Source organism: Equus quagga, chromosome 2 (assembly GCF_021613505.1).
Source record: "Equus quagga isolate Etosha38 chromosome 2, UCLA_HA_Equagga_1.0, whole genome shotgun sequence".
Classification (NCBI taxonomy): Eukaryota; Metazoa; Chordata; class Mammalia; order Perissodactyla; family Equidae; genus Equus; species Equus quagga.
The window spans coordinates 85,318,185-85,335,289 of NC_060268.1; the positions used below are offsets into that span (position 1 = coordinate 85,318,185).

Here is a 17,105-nt window from a genome sequence, read left to right on the forward strand (position 1 = left end):
TTGTTGCAACTGATGAACCTGCATTGGCACGTCATGATCACTCAAAGCCATTTTTGTTTTAGCTCTCCTGAAGACTCCACGGAGACAGAGGAGAAAAAGTCTATTTGGTTTAGGGCCTGAAACAGTATGTGTTACATAGTAGGTCCTCAATTAATATCTGCTGCTTAAATGAGTGACTTTCTGAAAGTACAGGGTTTTCAGTGGTATGTTGTCTTCCCTTTTCCCAATCTGGTCTGAAAGGTCATGTTCTTGAGTCCCAGAGCCATCTGTTCACAGTGTCTTCTGCTATGCCACTGTCATCCGTTGAATCCCCCTACCTATCTCTGTTTTACTTTCTATGAGTAGATGTAGATTGAAGAATGATACACACTTTATCTACTCCCTTCTAATGATTATTAATAGACTATTAAGAAAGGGTTTTAAAAGTCACCCTTTCCCAGGGGGCAGATATTTATCCAATCATAGGAAAATGAGCATCAGAATATAGTAGCTGAGTTGGTAGTCTCAGCCTATCTAATGAGTCTGTGTGATAAGTCATTCCTTTAGTCACAGCTCTGTATTAGACAGAAGCAATTGTTGTTTGAAAAATAGAATCCAGAACCAGGATTTCTACATTTTCATTCATAGCATAGAGGAAATGGGGGAAAACATGTAATTCCATAGAATCATTGTTCAAAGAAAATCTCTATTTATAAATTAGAATACCAAGGATTGCCTGAGTTTTTGCACAAAGGAGAAATTAACTCCAGATACGAGGTTCATTTAAAACTTTCCATTAATTGGAGAAGTAATCAGATTCATAAGATTTAGTATAAAGGTATAATATAACTAAAGGAGGATGGTCGGGGGGTGTATAAAGCGCTGGATTAAATTTCTACTTCTGTGTCTTCCAGGAGGAAAGAATTTCACTCTGCTCAGCTTCACTTTCTTCATCATTAGATGAAGTCAGTCACCTTTCATTGAGGTTTTTGAGTAGGTCAAAGATGAAAATATCTCCAAGAATGTTTGGCACAGGTTTACTTCACCATCCTTCCTTTGGAAGAAAGGAATCACTTAGATAAAAGTCTTTTTGAAAGATTCTGATAGATAAACAGGATGACACAGCTGATCATTTTAACAAAGATTAAATAGAAGGAGAATCAGAGAAGCAAATTGAAATTTGGAAATTATCAAGTTTGGGGGTTTTCAAATACTTTAACCAAGAAAACATTTATCTAAATTAAATATTAAATATTCTACATAACCTCACATCGCATCAAACAAATGAGGTGGAGCTGCTGTGATGGAAGCCAACCTCTGGAACTCCTCTGCGGAGCCTTCAGGCACTGAGAGCCACTGTAAATCTTTCACTCATGTGATCTGACCCTCAGTCACCCACCAATAAATTTTGAGAGTAGATGAATGATTCAAGTGGACTTAAATGACTCGTCCAAGGCCACTTCGTTCATTAGCAGCAGTATAGGAAATAAACTTAGTGCTCCTAACTATCACTCTGGCACTCCTTCAATCATGCCATACTATTGTAGTCCGGGTAGGCTAAGCTTTGCTCCAATAACAACAACACATTTCCATGACTTAAATCCATGGTTTATTTCTCACTTATGTGACACGTCCATCTTTAGATTTGTGAGGGGCTCTTCTCTACAAAATCCTCACTCAGAGACTCAGGCTGATGAAGGCTCCATCATTGGGAGTCTCCCATTGCTGTAGCAAGGGCAAGAAAGTGGTGGAGAACAAAGCAGTTCTTTTACACAAAGAAGACACACGTGTCTTCCCCCATTGGTCAAAGCAAGTCAATGGACACATCTCACGCAGATGGGGAAGCACAAACCTGAAAAGACAAGAAAAAAGAATGGCAGACACTTCGGCCACAGTCATTGATTATTGATGTCTTTCTTTTTAATTTCATATTCTAAAACTGGCTTAGAATCAATTACATTAAAGCTTCATATTATAGTACAAGAACATAAACAAATATTTAAGCAAAGTTGTATCACAAGTATAGAGTTATATATGCATCTTACAATAAGAGTAGCTATATCTAATGTCCAAGTCAATTGGAAAGTCTGTTGCCTCCAACTAGTTGGGTGCCAGAGGAACAGTATAACTTGGATGCTGGAGATGGGAAAAACATAACAGGCAACTTTTTAAAAAAATCTGTGAACTATTGCACAGCGTTATTGGTAAGGTTGCTTTAGTGAATGCAATGAAGAGAAACTGTTTCTAACTCGTGTGAGGGAAAGGAGTTTATTGAAAGGCTATCAGGGATCAAAGGAAGCTTGATGAGGCAAGTAGATCTCAGATGTGGCTGCTATTCCAAGAAGGTGTATACACTGTTGTGGTACAAAGCAGTTTCAGAGGCCAGGAAGCAGGAACCACAGTCAGAGTTTTGAAGCTTGAACAGTATGGTCAGGATGCAGTGAAACTCACCTATTTTCAGTGTACTGAAAATTCACTCGACTCGAAATTCACAATCTAGGATGAGAGCTTCCAGTTACTCTAATTCTGTCTCTTGGCTGAGAGACTATTTCCATGGAGGAAGGGGAGGAAATAAAGGAGCTCTTCAGAAGTGGAAAATGATATTGGGAAGTCTAAAAAGTGATAAATGTTCACCACACATAGTTAGGAAAAAATGTGCTGGTGCATGCAGGGGCTCACGCCTACCTCCATCGAGCCAAGCTTCTCTCCCTCCTACCCAGCAGATGCACTGGGTTAGCCCATGACTGGACTGCACTTCCTCTCAGCTTCTGCTTCCACTTCTATAATTTCATTTCAAAAACAGCTATTCTAGCTTCACTATCTGCTTTTCTTCTCTTTCTACTTGCAAACTTCCAAATTCCTATTTTTGTACTTATATCCATATGATCCTAGAATCTAGAAAAGGGGGAAAATACAGACTCAAACGTCTTTTGAAGGATTAGCCTTACCTATAATTTATTACTAGAGGAGACTTCATTGTTACTGTTTCTGTATTTCTTTATTCCACTCAATAAAACTCTACTACGCAGATGTTTCTCTAAAACAGACCGCTTTATGAAATTAAAAGAAAAAGAATCTCTTCACAAAATGCAAGTTCCATAATATCACAGAGCATTTTCTTCTCATTTAGATTTCTTCTGATTCATTATTCCATAGCAGAGGAGTTGTGGCTATTTTGGAGTTTTGGCCAATATGCCAAACCACTTATGCTGATTTTAAACTCCATTATGATGCATATGCTTGTCTAAATAAGAAATGTACTTGAGTAGAAACTTTCCCCCTAGAAGTTTCCCATAAAGTGGCTCAGTTCTTAACTTTAGGGTAAAAAGCTTCCATGCTTTTAAAATTGTCTCTTTCATGATTGGAGCATAATAAGAAGTCACAGTTTTTTAAAATACTATCTCATAATGAAAGAAAAAGCATAATAGAAGTGATGAAAGACTCCTTTGCAAATGCCTATTTTTTTTAAATCTGGAGATGACTTTCTAGATTCAAATTCCTCTCCTAAAATCTCCATCATCATCACACACTCTTGGCCTAATTATTTGAAGGACTGTTCTGTGAAAAAGTTAGAAAAGATACTGGGAGATCAAGATCCCAAATTCTCTGAAACAGTCTTTAAAAATTAAAGTTAGATATATATTGAAGCCAATGAGATTAAATGTTAATCAGTGAAATTTTATCTATCTATCATCTATCTCTCTATCTATCACAGGAGTGAGCTCGTCTTGTCTTTTCTTTTCACCAACAATGAAAACTTTAGCTGTATTCAATAACATTACAAGAAAAACTTCTCTGGTGCCAACAGTTTCTTCTGAGTCAGAGAAGCTCAATTGTCTTTCCTCTGGTAATAAATGATAATAATTAAAGGCAAATACACAATAATTAGTCACACTAGGTTTATCCATCTGGTGTACCTGTATCCTATCACTGTGTCTTTGAAACAGATGACAAGCAGCATATTGCAGCACATCCTGCTAATGGGTCTAAGTGGAAAATGGGGAGGGAAAGAGGTCATTGAGAAAAAGGTCAGCAGCAGAGAACAAGAGCATTATACTTTTTTTTTGAAAGTGGTCATTGACCATTTAGCTCTGTATCCTCCAAAAACATATGTGCTTCCACATGATGGCTGCAAACTACAGAAGCTCACCAGGCCTGAGAAGGTCTATAATACTGTTAATTTAATTGCTGTTTGAATCACAAACACCATGAACATCATCGTAGCTATTCATTGCTTGCTTACTATCAACCAGGTACTGTGTTCCATTTCAAAAATGCTTTTCTCTACTTCTGAAAATCTTGCAAAGCAGATACCAAAATCACCCCCAATTTCTAGCTGAGAAATTGAGTTGAGGAGAGGTTAAGCAACTTCTACAAGACTATTTTATTCATCAGTACTGAGCCCAAGTTTAAAGAAAAGACATTTTTGGAAGATTTAACAAAGTATATTGGAGCTGCTTGTCAATTATCTTAGTTGAAGATTGACTTTAAAATAGCTTAAAATTTTTTTGGCCATGTTTTCATGCACGATATAGACTTTTAGAGCTTAAGTTAATATGACCATCAAGTCCTTCTAAAGGAGATGATGCCAAAAATAAGCATATGAACTGTTTTATATATGAGAAAGGCATATCTTGGATAAGACTATTAAAAGTGCATTACAAATGGATTCTTTTTTCCACACAAATCCAAGAGAGATGGTCATTCATAGGGGCTATTGTGTCTCACATGTATCTTTCAAAGAAGAGGAACAATATTACTCAATTTGGCAGCGGCCCCTATAAACTGAGAAAGACTCACAATATCTCTTTAATCCATCTAGCATCCTCTGTACTTGGTTCACATAACTCCAACCTCTATTCATGTTTTTAAGGCTTTAAATGCCCTCAATACTCACATTCATATATATAAGATGGGCTGTCACTTGTCACTCCATCTGTTCACTCTGGCTGGATTTGTCATTAACTTTCTGCAAATAAAGAATGGATATTTCTATCTTCTATCAGCTTTTTTTTTTTTTTTTTTTTTTTGCCAAAGGGAAAGATTAGGCACTTCCAAATTATCAAAGATAGCCATCTCATGTTGTCAGTGTTTCTTAGGAAGAATATTCTTCCTTTGTTGTTATTAGGAGATCTGCACAGTATGAGAGGGCCATGAGATGAGAACAGAATGAGGAATGAAAAGGTATGGTGGGCGATAGGACTTCCAGAGTAGAAAAAATTTTGTAAGTGCATATTTAAAATAGGTGGAATGAAAATGGCACCTCCACTTGCTCAATATAAGAGGGAAACATGAGAAAAACAAGATCAGGATTTTGCAATCAGTGTAAATTGTTATTCACCAACCATTTCGGAGTCTCAGCTTGTCTTTTGAAGCACAGGGTTCTACAAAAGCAACAGCACCTGTTGCTGACTGTGCAGTCACAGCCTCACCAAGCAATCAAGGCATTCCCATCTGTGGTGAAATTTCCCAATTTTTCTTGTAAAGATCAGATCCTTCATTGCTAATGAGCTAACGGGAGGGATGCAATGTCGTATTCGATTCTGTGGCTGCAGTATAAAGAAGTGGGAATTAAAAATTAAAATCAGCTGAGGTTTTCCCAAACATCCAAGGCTGATGTTTCCCTCTTTCCCGACTTCTCTACTTTGCACAGATTTTCAAGATTTTATTCAAATCAGGACATTAGGCGTATTGGCTTGATTACATTCTTTCTTATGTCTGTCTAGTCATTGGAGGGCAGAAGCCACCTGTCATCTAAGGTGGAGTATTATTCTGGTCTCTTCCTCTTAATTCTACATCCAATTTGATAGCCAAGAACTGAAGATTTTGCACCTTTAATTAGTATGAAGTCTATTTTCTCCTCATCTGCTTCATCCCTACCACCAGTGTCTTAGAATAGATATTTGTTACTTCTCACAGATGTTTTCAACAGCCTCTAAAAAAGTCTTTCCTTGCTCCGCATTCTCCTCCTATACCCTTCAACTTTTAATCCAACATTCAAATTGCTGCCAGAGTTTTCTCAAATACAAGCAGGCTCACAACACTATATTGATGAAATAAGTCAGAACCCCAGTGTGACTGTGTTGACTCCTTGTGTCCTGACCGCAGCCCCCACATCCATCTTTATTTCCAGCCCCCCTCTCCTCTCTGAATTCCTTGCTCCTTTTTCAATGAAATTTTGCTTTCCTGTGAGCACTGTGCCTGTCCTTGCATTCCGTTCCTTCCCCCAGTGCCCCTCTTGTCTCTAATGCTTTCCTTCCTTGCTGGGAATCTCCTATTCATTATTTAAGAGGAAGAGTGGAAAAAGGTTATATTTCCCATGGTAAAAGCAATGTTGCTCAGTTGTGTTGATTCCTGAGCCTCTGAGCTCAGTAGGATTATGTTGTTGTGTCTGGGGGTGGCGAGAATAGTGCAGAAGTAGATTAGCAATGTCTTCCAAGGGTGGGAAAAGGAGAAGGATTGATCTGGTTAAAATGGTACTCCCTCCATGAAACCTTCTCCAACTCTCCCAGAAGGATTTATCAGCTCACTTTGTGTTTCTGCAGCATTCTGAACTTCTCTATTCATACCACAACTAGTTACTGTAATTAGTTCCAAAAGTATCTGTTCTCTCTGTTAGACTGTGAACTTCTCCCAGGCATACATTAGACATTGGATACTTACTAAGTATTTGTGGTTGAATTACTGGCTACTTGTTCTTTTCTGATCCCACTTTCATGTGTTTCTAGAACAGAGTTTGGCAAACTTCTACAGCCCACCTGTCAGCCAAATCCAGCTGACCACATGTTTGTGTATTGTCCAAATAGAGCCACGCCCAATCACTTATTTAGCATCTACGGCTGCTTTCATGCTATAGCAGCAGACAGAGCTGATGGGCTGTGATAGAGACCCCGTGGCCAGCAAAACCTAAAATATTCACTATGTGGCCATTTACAGAAGGGTCTACTGACCCCAGGTTTAGAGCTTAGGAGTAAAGGCTGAGATCCAACATGTTGTACACTGTTTCTATAGCACAATCTAGAGAACTTCTGCACCATGGAGTACAAAGTATTCTGCCCGAGAGAGACCCCCAAGGTCAAAGATGCTTCCTGAATTTCACTGGGTTCCAAAGATTCATAAATGATTTTTTTCATGTATCTTTCTTTTTTTTTTCTTTAAAGATTGGCACCTGAGCTAACAACTGTTGCCAATCTTTCTTCCCCCCTGCTTTTTCTCTCCTAATGCCCCCAGTACAGAGTTGTATATTTTTAGTTGTGGGTCCTCCTAGTTGTGGCATGTGGGACGCTGCCTCAATGTGGCCTGATGAGTGGTGCCATGTCCACGCCTAGGATCCGACCCGGTGAAACACTGGGCCGCCGAAGGCAGAGTGCATGAACTTAACCACCCGGCCATGGGGCCAGCCCCTTCATGTATCTTTCTAATCCTCCTACCCTCCTCTGAAAAAAAGAAGATGGTAGCAGCAACAATCCCTGTAGACTTTCACAAAAATTCAATATAATTGTCCATGAAAAGCACTTGGTGGGATTGTGGTGATAAGCATGACATTTGCTTTTTGTCTGTTTTGCTTTCATCATTCACATCAATTCATTTTGCCAGCTCCTCATAAGGAATTAGTCTTTTCCATGTAAATGTGTCAACATCCAGGTGTCAAGATCAGACCCATGACCTTTTTGATTTCTGGTCTCAGGACATCATGATTTACGGAAGCCTGAAGGGGCCAAATCATGTCATCCTAAGTGCTCTGATCTGCATCAAGGTGGGCCTGGAATGGTTCTGACAAGTCAGAACAGCCTTATAGCATCCCCCATCTTGAAAAGTAAAACAATTCTCAAATATCTGAACTGTCAAGTCTCCTGTGGAATTTTTTCTAGATCTTAGAGTGGAAGAAAATTACCCCCTCTTTCTAATAGCCAAGGGTGTCGTAGTTATAGGCTGTGGGGCCAGTCTAGTCTGATGCACATGATTTTTGCCATGGTCCAAGGCCTCCAGGAACTAACCTGGCTAAATAATCTAGCTCCCAGAGTTTGGATTCTCAGTTGATTGGCCCAGAGTCAGAAAAAAAAAAAAAAAACAGGCAGAAAAAAGAACAGATGTATTTCTTTTTCCCCCTTGAGCATTATTTTTCTGATTCCATCCTGGAAACCAAAGAAAAACATGTTTTGATTATATTTACAAATTTATCTAATCATCCTGGAATGTTGGACTACATTTTATCTTTGGAAAAGGACATCAATAATGTGCCTTCTGTTCATGAAGCTTGCTAGTCTTCAGGGACTTCCTCTGTGGGACACCAGGCACAAAGGGGCAGCCAGGGCAAAAATGTCTCTCTTCTGCCTAGCAAGTGGCACCCCAACATGCATGGCTCCTCCCTTGGAGGCCCCAATGCACAGTGGGGTCTTCTGATGTTTGTCTCTTTAACAACAAACATTTATTGGAAGCCTGGGCGATTTCAACCACCTTCCAACTGCTGTCACTGCTGTGAGTTTCTCTCCCCTCACCCCATCTATCTTTCTCTGCTACCAGAGCCATCTATCTAAAACACAAATCTGATCATGTCACTTCCCCTCTTAAAAACCATCAGTGCCTCCCCTTTGTTCACAGGATAATGTCTTAAACCCTTTAGTCAGACTCACCAGCATTCATGATCTGGGCCATTAGGTCTCCCTGGCAAATCCATTCTTTTCCTTAAAAACTCAAACTCAAATCTCTTCCCTCGTTCCTTCTATGGTACTCCATCACAACAGGTGCGTGTGTTTAGCATTAAAATACTTTAAATGTCAGAAAATAACTGTCAACATAACTGCCTATCTCAGCTGATCTATCTTATGCACCACGAAGGCAGAGACTGTATCAAACCTTTTGTATCATAGCCATCTGACACTATGATTGGCAAAATTTAGCCTCTGTAGAAATATTGAATGAATGCATGCACGACTTGGTGCTCCCGCAGATTCCTGACTGCACTTCCCTCTTAGAACCTTCATGTTAGGTTTTAGCAACCAGTCTCTCCTAATAGACTTTCCGATCCTTGAAGGCAGGGATGCTGTGTCCATCACGTCCTCCGCTGTCTCAAGCTTCTACATTTCTGACACACGGGAAAAGCTCAATAATGATTCGTTGAGGACAAGACTAAGATTTAAGTATTAAAAAGTAAGTAGCCCTGGGGCTGGCCCCGTGGCCGAGTGGTTAAGTTCGCGTGCTCCGCTGCAGGCGGCCCAGTGTTTCGTTAGTTCGAATCCTGGGCGCGGACATGGCACTGCTCATCAGACCACGATGAGGCAGCGTCCCACATGCCACAACTAGAAGAACCCACAACGAAGAATACACAACTATGTACCGGGGGTGTTTCGGGAGAAAAAGGAAAAAATAAAATCTTTAAAAAAAAAAAAAAAAGTAAGTAGCCCTGGAATCTAATCTTAGGCAACTTTCTCTCCACCTGGATATATGACAGGACTCTGATCTTGGGCAGACAAAATTCTAATATCTGTTTTGAAATTGCTGAGATTTAAGAAGGAAGCATCAAAGTGAAGCATGGCTGTAGGAGAGGAGAAAGAGATCACTTTCAGTGGGAAGGATTTATTTGTTCAACAAATATGTACTAAGCACCTAGTGTATGCATGGCATCTGCTAGGCTCTGGGAAGAAGAGGAAGAGGAATGAGACTTCTTCCCAGGTTTAAAAAACTCAGGACTAAGACAGACCATTGGCACTCCCAGGAGCAGGAGGGACAACAGAGGCAGCACTGGGTGCTGTGGGAGCAGAAGCACAGCTCCTCAATCTTCTGGGAGTTGGGAGAAAGAAGGGGGCTGAGGGGCTGGGCATGCAGAAGTGGACTTGTAATGGAATTCCGCCGTGAAAGGTTGGCCAGCTCCTCAGCACTAACTGGAAACTAGGGGAGAAAATGTGGAAAAGATGACTAGTTGGGGAGTTCCTTCACCAGTCTTGACAAACAATTCTAGGATAGTTACTATTTCTCCTGCTGTTGCCTCTTGGCCCCAAGGCAGCCATGGAAACCATGGACACCAGGATATTGGGGGCTCTGAGAAAGAACCAGAAAGAACAAACTCTGAAGGGAAGACTCACCCCAAACCAACGTCCCCAAAGTGCCCCAGCACAGAAGAGCAAGGAGAGTCAGATCGAGCCCTAAAATCTCCAGAAAAGCCATTCCAAGCCTGGAATGATGAACACGGGTTTGGTGGACATATAAGGCAGCATCTTCCCCTTTGAGCAGATTTTCATGGATATTGCTGTTTGCTTGAAATACGTGATTGATCCGTAGACTCTGATTTTTTATTTTGGAGAAATCTAAACCTCAATTACATAGGAATTTAGGAAACTCTCAAACTCCGTTTAATAAATGCTCTGTTTCTGAAAATACTTATGTGTACCCTCCAACAGAGCAACTTATTTCCACTCTATTTGCACAGAGCTGAGCAGGTGGTAGGCTCCTGACGATTGTGGGAAAAAAAATGAATTGAATTGAATAATTTTATATTTAGCTTTCATTATGTGTTTGGCAGTGAAGTTATAGAAAAGTAAGTTAAATTGGGTATCTCTCTTCAATGAACCGAAAATCTAGTGGGAAGGAAGCTTGAGAGAAGGTAAAATGAGAGTATGGTAAGTACAACTACAAACAAATTTCTGGGGAAATTTTAAAAATGAAGAAATTACACCTTTTAGGGAAATTAGGAGGAGCTTCAAGGAGAAGGTAGCATTTGAAGATCCCTGGTTTTCCTGACATAGATTTAGAGTTACATATTTCTTACTCTTCAGTCTACAAAATGCTTTAATGAGGTGTAAAAATTAGTACTATCCCACAACAATTTATCCCACAATTTAAATTGGAAATTAAAATTAAAAGAATAAGAAGGAGGATGAGAAGAAGGAAAGAAGAAATAACTTACGACGGGATTTATTTTTTACAGCCCACCATTCTTCATCACCATTCTAGAGATTTCTAATAACACCATTGTTGGCTAAAGCTCCGACCACATGGGAAATTTATATTTGTGTATTTAATGGGGTTTACAAAGTCCTCTGCTACAACCTGTTTCACTTGATTCTCCTAACACTACAAGATAGATAGTCCAAGCTAATTTCACATACACTGAAGTTCATCAAAACTCATCTTCCAAGTTTCTTCAACAAGTAGAAGAATGGAACCAGGTCTCTAAACCGAGTCTCCCAGCTCCTTCAACTCCACTCTGCTCTTTCCCATGGAGTCTTGAAAAGTTCTTCAGCTGGATTTACTTTAATAAAAATAATTGCGAAAGCTTCCCTGAAATCAAATTCTATTTTTAGCTAGCCCAAATTGGCCTCCCTTGTTTTCTTTTAACCATCATGCTAGGTCACTTGCAGAGCACTGTTCTTTACTTTTTCCATTTCCAACTTGAAAACAAGGGTTTTGTGTTAGAAGGAATTAAATCCCTGAGAATAGACAGTATAGAAGAGGATACATTAGCTCCCAAAGGAAACAGGAAAGGTAAGAACATTTTAATAGTGTGACTCCATCATCTATGATGGAACAAGACCAAAGCTTGTTAACAAGAACAGAGGTTCCTCGACTTCAGTGTGACAGATAAGCTCTAACTTATGGGTCAATTGATAATGGCTGCCTGGAGTAATGCGAAGAAAGCTGCTGGGCTCAGCATTAAGAGAGCTGTATCAATTCACAATGGCTACAATAGGCATGGGATTATGTGCATCCATCTCAGGAGATCCTGATTCTGTCTTATTCAAGACTTCACTATGGATGGCACATGCATAGATGATGATGAGAACAAAGAACTTATACCACTGTTAGCCTCTGGTATCCTATTCTCCTCTAGAGCATCACGCTGACTTCAGGCCTGGAACTTTAGTATCTTTCAAAGTATTTCTTTGATATGTGACTCATTCATTATATACTTGAATATCTCTGCTCACTTTCTATTCGTTTACCTTTTAGGGTTGTTTTTTCTATAAATTTCCTAGAAAATGGTCTAAAGCCAATTAAACCAAGTAAGAGTCAGAATAAGAAAGCTAAATTATCTTCTGTGATGACAAACTTTTTTTTGGTTCATAAAAATAATACTGCTTCATGTAAAAAACTTAGAGAATACAGAAAGTGTAACGAAGCAAGTATTGACCAGAATCCTCAGCCACAAAAATATGCATTAGTCATACCCTCTAATAACATTTCCTTTATTTTTTCTGTTTATATATACAATTATTGAAGAGATACTTTGTATATAATTTTGTTTTCTACATTTCTACATCCTAACAAAAATATTTCCCATGGATTATATTCTGAAGTCTTTGTAAGTATGCTTTTTAATAACCCAACTTAACATATTCATACAGAAATCTCAAGTCATGCCTCTAAAAACATACTTTTCCCTAAGTCTCCCAATCTAATAAACTGGTACCACAATCCATTCAATAATGCTTGCCCCAAGTTGAGGCATCATCCATGATTCTTTTCTTTCCTTATATCCCAAGTGGTAAGTCGTGTGATCTATAGCTTTAGAACTCATGCTGCATTCTACGTTTCTCCAGTCCCTAACATCTCTGCCCTGGACTACACCATGTCCTTCAACTGGTCTCTCTGTTTTATCCTTCCCTTCACTCCTCTGAAGTCCATTCTCCATAGAGCAAGCCATAAGATCTTTTTGATAAACTACTTCATGTCCTTCCTCTGTTTAACATCCTCCACCTCCCTTTGTATTCGGAACAAAATCCACATTCCTCATCACAGCCGAGGAGTTCCTCCATTCTCTGTGCCTGACTGTCACTCTGCCCATCTCCTCTCCCTCATTCATTATCTGAAATGATCATACTGTTTGTTGATTTGTTGCCCACTTGCTTATTTGTGTGTTTATTGTCTGTTTCTCTCCACCAGCTTATAAGCTCCGTCTCAAGCCTGTGCCTGTCTGCTCATGGAGCGTCTTCCCAGCCTTGAGTGGTGGCTGGCATATGGCTGGCACTCAACCAGCATTTGTTAAACGGATGAATAATATTCCATGACAAATTGTTTTAGCCACCCTTCAGTTTTAAAACATTTACCTACTCCATACTTTCTTCTGGCTCCACAAACATTGACACATCTTACAGCGTTATTCCTCTGGTCCCAATCCCCACTCATCTAATCTCTGCTGCCCCCCATGGATGGAACTTCAGGATTTGGGGCCAGGGCATCCTTCCTGGCCATAGCCAGGAGTCTCCTTCATGTTACCTCCCCTGCCAGGCAGGCAGACACGTCACTCTTCCCACTCCTGGATATTCTCCCTGGCTGCTTCCTTTGCTGGAACACTGATTTTCCCTTTCCCTAGACCCAGGCTTCCATCTCTTCATGAGGAAATCTTGGGTAGTATTATGGGATACAAGATAGAAATAGTGCCTGCCCTCCAAAAATTTACATCCTAGGGATTCAGACAGACAGTAAACAAATAACAGAAATAAAAACATAGCAACACAACGTGATAAAGGGATATGAAGCCAACGTATAGGGAGAGATCAAAGAGGGCATCACTGAAAAAGTGACTATTAAGCTGAGACGTGAAAGAAAACTATCATTACACTTAATTGTTAATTTTCCTGTGCTTTGTGGCATATGCTCTTCTTATCATATTTAGGTGCCAGTTTTATTATCTTTTCTCTTAGTTTTTCAGTTGCCAAAGGGCTGATTTCCTGTGTGATTCACAGCATTATGCCCATCTCCATATATGAGGGAGGAGAGGCAGAGAGAAGGAGGTGGGGGTCAGGAGTGGGCAGAAGGAGGGCAGAAGAGGAGTGAAGGGGAGGATGGGGAGGGGAGGGAAGATAGTCTTTAAGGTTAGGTGCTTGCGACTGAGAATTTGACTCTGAACATTTCAACACAAAGATGTCATTTGGCTAACCAGTCTGCTCTGAAACTCAGCAAGGATTTTATTGATGTCAATCACCCTTTGCTTAACCTTCGAATTGGATCACGCCGATGGTTTCTGCATCCTTCTTTGCTTCCATAACTTGCTTGCACTATATTAAAGTGAAAGGATCGTCTAGTGATCCATCGCGCTTTTTCTTTTTGAAGATAAAGCAGTTGTCTTTTAGCCGGTACAACCTTGTCAAGTCCTTCAGGGCCAGCTCTGATTTGGATTTATAAAGCCCAGTCAAGTCAGAGTTGGCTTCGAACCTTACCCTGTGTCGGGGAGCATGGAAAAGCTCCAAGCTGTGCAAGGCCCTCTGAGCCTGTGCAGATGCTGAGCAAGCCGACCACCCTGGTCTTGCAGCTGACGCCCAGGGCTGATGAGAGGGAAGGTAGAGAGACAAAGAGAGCCAGGCCATCTCCTCCTTTCAGGCAGTCTCCCTACAGACTATAAGTAGCAAAGTGTCCTCCTCTCTTTGCTCTTGTCCCTGCTGCTCTGCAACCCTTCCTCATCCTGCAGAGAGCACTGGAATTTTAACACAGCTACCAGACTGCCTGGAAGCCAGATGAGGCTTCGGAAGGAGCACAGTTACCACGAGAGCAGGGAAGCTGCCAGCCTGATCCCAGGCACAGAGGAGAAAACCATGGCAACGGTGAGGTAGACGGCAAGGAAGGTGAAGAGGACAAAAGTTGATATTTATTGAGCATCTACTTGTATGAGACTGGCACTCTGTTAGGCAGCTGATGAAGTCTTCTCTTTAAATGCTCACCGTAGCCCTTGAGATCAATATTAATACCTTCATTTCACAGGTGAGAAAGTTGCAGCTCAGTCCTGCTGAATGTCTTGTCCCAGTTCACATCACTGAGATTCAAGCCACTCCGCCCTGATTTCTAGGAGAGCAGCATCAACACCTCTCTATCTACGTTTCTCCAGCATCTAGAATTGCACTGAAAATATAGCAGGCAGTTGACAGTTTCATTGCAGCTAAATGAATAAACTACTGAGCAAAAACACAAACTCCTATCTTCAGATATGCAGCTATTCTTCCCGCATCTGGATGATATTAACAAGTGTGGAGGGAGAGTCCACTTGAGGCATACACGGAGCCAACGTCGGAATCTGTGACCCTGGGCACATCACTGACCCTTTCTGAGTTTCATTTTCTTAGTCTGGAAAACAAAGATCAAGTTACCCACCTCATGAGACCACTGTGAGGATCAGAGGCAATAAGACGGTACAGCACCTAACCCAGGGCCTGGTACCCATGGGTCTTTCCTCATTTCCTGGTTATCACACGGCGTAAAGAGCTGTGGGAGAAAGGTGTGGGACATTTGAGTCCATGCGCTCCAAGGTCATGGAAATTCCTTCCCACCCTGGCCCAGGCTGCCCCTGGTGGGTTTCATCTGGCCTTTCCAGCACATTTGCCCTGTTGATTTCTCTTTTCCTCTTTCCTCTTTAATATCCATGGACTGGAATAGGATCAAGAAGTTCATCACAGACAGGCTCCAATAAGGTGTCAGGCACTGAGGTTTGGGGCCCTCAACCCTAGTTTTCTATATCAGGGCCAGATTCTCTATTAAGGCTTTGGGCTATTACAACATGGCGGGTGGACTCTTGGATTGAGGGGTAGATTCTCCCAGGGTGGGGCCCACATGATCTTGCTGGTGTAATTCAAGACCCTGAGGACAGTGATGGGGGGTTAGGATGGTCTCAATCCCAAACGAAAAAAAAAAACCCAGAGATGTGCATAAGGTCGGAGCTCCGGGTCAGACAATTTAGCAGTAATATTTTAAAACTTATATTTCCAAAAGGACATAATTGTTTTCATACAGCCAGGCACATCCCTGAATGGGAAGAAAATGCCATGTAAGGAAGAGGGAGAAACTTCCCCCCGATTATCACCTCCGTTCATCTGCTCCTGGCCCGAGCTGTGTGGGTTGCCATGGTGACGCAGGGCTGACCTCTCACTTTTTACTCTTCCAGGAGCTAAAAAGGTAAAAATGAGCCATTTGGTCTCAAATGAAAATCAACCTCCTTCAGTTAAAAGATGTTAAATCGCTTTCCCTTCGTCAAATCTAATGTTCCGTAGCCAAGTGTAAAAAAAAGAAAGAAGAAGAGCGGGTGGAAAAAAGGGAAGAAAGCAAGCGAAGCAGAGATGCCGGGCTGGCGCGGCGGCCACGGCAGCGAGAGAGGAATCGCAGCCCCGGTGGCTGCAACTTTCTCCCGGCTCACAATTGGCTGCTGTCGCACCTCCTCCGGCTTGCTCCGGCCCTGTGGTGCTGGCTCCAGCTCTTTCTCGCTGCCTGCCGCTTCTGCATGTTTTGCGGTGGTACCTGGTGTGGCTGGTCTGTTGGCTGTTTTTCATGTGGAGGGAAGTTGGGTCAGGAAATCAAAACACTGGTTGAATCCGAAAGCTGTAGTGCAAGCCCAGTATTAGCGAGGTGCCCCATGCGAGAGCCGGCAGGGCACATTCATTTGCTGTGATTAATATGCCAAAGTGGCTTTCTCCAGCACTCGAGGCTGCTCTGCCAGGCTGCCAGGAACGGGACCTCTGGGAGCCGGGAGAGTAGGGCTGCCCAGGCCAGGGATGTCTCCTCTCTGGTTAAACGACCCAGTTAGGCAGGTGGGAGAGGTGTGCAGTGTGGCTCTGGGAAGCAGGCCTGGGTGCGCTTGGGACCTGGAAACACCGTGCTGCCCATTTCTGGCTTTCTGATGCATGGTAGGGCAGCTGGAGAGTTGCCCCTGCTCCTCCTTCCTCTTGCTTTTGGTGAGTGGAGGAGCCCCATGCAGTCGTCCACCTGTGGGGGGAAGGGGGTGGGGCTGGCTGTACTTTGGCTTCAAATGATTCATTGGTTTCATTTTGATGCAAGTTTCTAAGCATGTGAGCTGTCAAACCTTCCTCTACATGTGAATTACCCTTAATTATAAGCTAGGCAAGAACTACCGATTTATCACCACCAGACTTGTTTTTAATCCTTTAACTTCTCGAGAGTAGTAATATTAAGAAAAATTGGAAAGAGTAAGATCGGATGTAGAGAATGGGCCTCATTCTTATCAAAAAGATTTCCTCACAATATCCCGGAGCAATATCCTAGGTTTTTCAAGAACTGCTTTAGAAACGTCAGGGATCAAACATACCGCGAAAATTAATTTGTGATCAATTTCAAAAAGCTCAACATCAGAATAAACAAAACCAAGTTATAAAACGGTAACTTGGAGGGGGAAAAAATGGTACCCAGAT

At 41.5% G+C, this 17,105-nt stretch overlaps 1 long non-coding RNA gene across 5 annotated transcripts; it reads right to left on the reverse strand.

Moving 5' to 3' along the window:
* Window positions 1-1,592: 1,592 nt before the first annotated feature.
* LOC124234799 (uncharacterized) lies at window positions 1,593-16,656 on the reverse strand. Of its 5 annotated transcripts, XR_006887409.1 has the most exons (7): window positions 16,115-16,656; window positions 15,767-15,850; window positions 15,061-15,171; window positions 5,325-5,528; window positions 4,877-4,948; window positions 3,897-3,965; window positions 1,593-1,831 (listed from the first exon to the last, which is right to left on the reverse strand). It is a non-coding gene; the product is annotated as an uncharacterized LOC124234799 (long non-coding RNA). The 5 variants fall into 5 exon arrangements; XR_006887412.1 differs by lacking the exon at window positions 5,325-5,528; XR_006887411.1 differs by lacking the exon at window positions 3,897-3,965.
* Between the last annotated feature and the right edge of the window lie 449 nt (window positions 16,657-17,105).